Consider the following 4,675-nt stretch of genomic DNA (forward strand, 5'->3'; position numbering starts at 1 on the left):
TGACAATAGGAGTTTGTATAGGTAAAACTACACCCCCACTTATTGTGGGCTGATTAATTGGAAGTAGGGAAGTACTAGGACTTCCACTTGCACTTGAAGAGCTACTGGTAACACTTAGGTTACTAGAACCACTGCCACTTATGCGCAACGGGCTGCTCCTTTGAGGAGAATAATGACTTACGATCTCTAACTGCCGTCTAGCCCTCTCAACACGTTCTACTTTTTGTATTTTGGCTTGACGGTCCTTGTCAGAGGACATAAACCAACTATTTGGTCCCTAGAAATGCTAGATTCGAGAACCACCACTTGTTGGCGGCTCCTGACAGACGCACCAATGATGGGACCTAAAATGGGCCGGCACTGGCTAAGGCACTAGTGGGACCTCATGCCCTCACCAGACAACCCCATCACACAGTCTCGTGGACCAGGAGCATCTATTGAGGGATACACTATCCTAAACATTAATCACTGCACATTTATAGGCTATAATCCAGCAAATGTTCCCTTTCCTGTCTCCTCAGAGTGATATTATACATATATCGGCATTAAATGCCACATATTACACACATAAGGGCACCCCACCGGCTGATTGTCGTGGCCCTATTGTAGTTCTCCTCATTGGCGATTGGCCCCTCGATGCGCTGCTTCCACACATAGAAACATTTGAAACAAACTCCCCTCTTAGTGCAATATATTTAATGTTCCAGGAATGCACTTATCCTCACTTATCCATCCCCTTTGACCCACCTTCTAGACCTACAACCGGGTCGCTCACTCTCTCTACGTGGGTCAAGTCCTAAAGAAACCAAGTGCTATGCATCTAGGAGCTTGTAATTGATACCATTTAACAATGCTTGATGAAAATGTGTATATTATTAAGTGCTAAAACAATTCAAAAAATAGCCTCGTGCATTGTGCAAATCCATTCTTTTCATGTTTCCATACACTAACGTGTAATTGCTGCGATGAGAGAAGACACCGAGCCTTACACTCGTGCTGTGCTTCCCTTTATTTAACTTAACGTAATCCTATATGAACAATGCAACAAATACATCAGATTTTATATTATGTTTCAGCACTCAGAGTTCCCTCCTCCCCTACCATTTAAGGTTTTACCTCGTTGCATAGGTAAAGGGGTGATTTCATGTGTATTTCGCACGAAATAAGTAGTAAATGCTCACAAAAACATATAAATGGGGATAACTTGAGGCAAAACCTCATGCTTTATCCTCATTATACACTCATAGACACATCCATAATTTTCATCATCTGTTCCCTATTTTTTTCCCTTTTAAAGAGCATTTTTTCTATTTTTTCTTATTTTTCCTTATTTTTTATCAATAAAAATGAAAGAAAATAAGAATTATTTTAGATCTATGGATCTTGAGTCCTTAAATAGTAACCATGTAGATTTTATTGGTGTTTTGTTCCATGTTTTTTCCATTTTAAGCCCAAAAACCCCATTTTTACTCTAAAAACCATGCTTTTCGGGTTTTTTCCATTTATTTTCCACACTTTAAGCGTATATTTTCTAATTTTTTTATTATGAAAGAGTGAAAATAGCAATAAACAACATGTCCATCAATTTGCAGCCCATATGAACATTGCTAACCTTATCAAATGCGAAAAAAGAGCATTTTTCTTTGTAAAAATTTGTGTATTTTTTATTATTTTGGGTTTTGAAACTTGTTGCTGGTCTACTAATCAAGGCCCGTTTGATGCTCAGCCTGCCTCAACACTGCCATCTTCATCCCACCTTCAATTTGGAAGCAATCCAGTACCACACCGAACGAGCATTCACCAACCGGGCTTCATTCTTCTTCACACGCAAGAACTACCCCTTGCAGGAGAGAGAGGGAGGAGAGAGAAAGATTGAAATCTGATCTCCACAACTGGGCAGCCATTTGAGGAGTGGAGTGGAGCGATGGAGAGCAAAGATCAAGGGTAGATTAGGCATGTAATCGGTTGGGGGGGTTGCTTACAACCCCCACATCCCATCTCAATGATTGGAGAAGATGGCACCTTTCTACTCACGCCCGCGTGAAAAATGGAAAGTCCCCCCCCCCCCCCCCCCCTCAAAATCCTTTTTTTTAAGGGGCCCCCTAAAGGGAGCCCCCAAGGGTCATGCCTTTTGGCTCCCTTAAAGTCCTTTCACACTTGGTCTTGCCCTTGGCCTCCTGGGCGCTCCCATTTCCTCGTCCGATGTCCCTTTCGAAGTCTGAAAAATCATGGGCATCCATCTTGAAGTCCTCCACTGCCGTGCATCTCCCAGGGTCTCATTTTACATGCCAAATAATTATGAAAATTCATCAACTATCATCCAGTGAATCTTTTAAGCCTTTTTTGGGCATTGTTGCTTAAAATCATACTGATTGCCACCGCTGCCTTGATGAAGTCTATTTTTCCCCTAAAATTTGAAAATTTTGGCTATTTTTAAACACTTCTCGGCATAAAAAATCATATATTATTTTACATATAGAATATTTCATCTATTTTGAAAGAATTAATCAATTTTATAGCAACTTCAGCATAAATTTATCTCAAAGGTGTGAAATGGATATAAACTTCTTAATTGTTACCCACATATAATAATTATATCATAAAGGTCCTTTGGTGCGGAATATTGGACTTTTCTTTTCAGAACATTCATAGTTTTCACGTGCTTTCGCTTCTATCACAAAAAAGAGATCCAAATTGGGTAATTTGTGTAAATAATAAAAGGTATTTAGTTGACATTACTTTATTTCATTCCATTTTCCATGAAATGATATTTACGGTAATTCTCCAACCAAACCACATATGATCAATTTTTGTGCCTTGGCTAGTATATGGTAATTGGCTTTGTTACAAGCCAAGCTATGCTCATGATTGCTTGATTAGCCATTCTATATAGAATAATCTGACAAGCCAAGAATAGTGAAAAAAGGCTCTCTTCAAAGCCCATTGATGTAAACTACCCATTCATTGAGGTGGCTAATTAAGAGCTACTAGAACACCAGATATAAAAACTACCCAAGCCAATGAAAGAGGCAAGAATATTTTCCATCCAAGTCTCATTAATTAATCATAAAAATATCGTAAAATGCTGCACAAACCCGTATATGTAAAAATGGAAATAAAATGACCTTTATACTGAACCAGATTTTGCCCGAAGTTCCCTAAAAACTCGGAATGTTTGAAATAAATGGCCAACCCCCCAAAAAAAACAATGTACATAAACTAGAAGAGTAAAGGCGTGGCTCTATGACCAAAGGCCCAATACAATAGGGCCTTTGGGCCTTTCTCAAAAAACCGTACATGACATTTTCACATCATATGGCTCCGTTCCAAAAAGAAAAATCTGGCAAATTAAGGCAATGTCAAATCCAATCCGTCTCGCATGGATGTCTTGATGATGATTGATGGTCGAAATTGATTGTAAGTTCAGGTTGCCTTGTAAGACTTAGAGCCTATATGGAGCATCCAGGAGAGGATCTAGAACTTCTCTTCCTGCCAGCTCAAAATGAAATAACAACAAAAGTGAACTAAGAATTACTTGCTATAGGCGCTTCATTTTGAGCTTGTCTCAAAGAAACCAAATCAAATTGCCTACTCGATTTAAAAAAACACTAGAATCTAGTTGCTGCAACAGATAAGCAAATAATTCTATACTTTCTTCATCTATTGGCCTTTAGACCACTTAGCTAATATATGGCATAAGAAAGACAACACAAACTTTGAAGTTTGCTGAGCTTCTTTCATACAAAGCTTGCTTTAAAAAAACAAAACTAAAAGGGTCTGGAAGAGTCATCAGCATTAATATTTATGGTTTTGGCCTCACCCAAAAGAAAATGATCCTTTACAAATAAGCAATGCTATCTATGCCACTGTGGGTTTAAATGAAATACGCAATGATGAGCACTTTTTAGTGTTTTGTTATTTATTTATTTAGTAGAGATCTTCTTTAAGAAAAAAACAAGTCTTTGCGAATTCCTTATAGAAGGTAAAGTTAAATAGTCTAGGCATGATTTGCCCATAAGATACCATTGGTTCTATTTGGCTTGCAATCGTTTCAAACACATGAGCGCATGCTTCACTGTCATTTCAGTAACTTATAGTGTTTTGTGGCCTTTTTATAAATGTTCACTATTGCCAGTGAATCTTTTTTTCTGGAACCAAAATGATTATCCCTATCCAATGGGTTTACATTCATCCCTAGACGTCAGGTATTGTCTCTTTTCTTGCCGTTTTCATAGCCATCAACTATAATCTGTGCAAGTGTTTTCACACCTGGAAACAATAAGAGATTCATTATGGTAACCTTTTCGAGGTTCAAGCTTAAGAGCACACTTATCCATATGGGCATTCAATAGTATAGATTTGGAAAACAATATAATGTTAATTACTTGGTATATCTCTTCAATCCTAGATAGCTCATTAAACGGGTTCACTCTTCATGGTTGTGCTTACACACTAGGCTATTTTCTTTTGAAAGCTTTTCGGAATCTATTTGTGTTCAAACCGTCGCCCAAAAGGGTTTACTACATAAGGCCCTTGCTTGAGAAGACATTGGCTTTTGTGAAAAGTGAAAGTCTAATGAATGTCAGATGTGAAGCTCCACACCTCATTAAAATCATATTAGCATATTCTCCTAAAGAAAATAAAACAAAACTCGAGCTTTGGCGATATTATTGAT

This window comes from Lygodium microphyllum, chromosome 25 (assembly GCF_053477565.2).
Source record: "Lygodium microphyllum isolate KBCC chromosome 25, Lygodium_microphyllum_v1.1.10, whole genome shotgun sequence".
In the NCBI taxonomy this organism is placed as follows: Eukaryota; Viridiplantae; Streptophyta; class Polypodiopsida; order Schizaeales; family Lygodiaceae; genus Lygodium; species Lygodium microphyllum.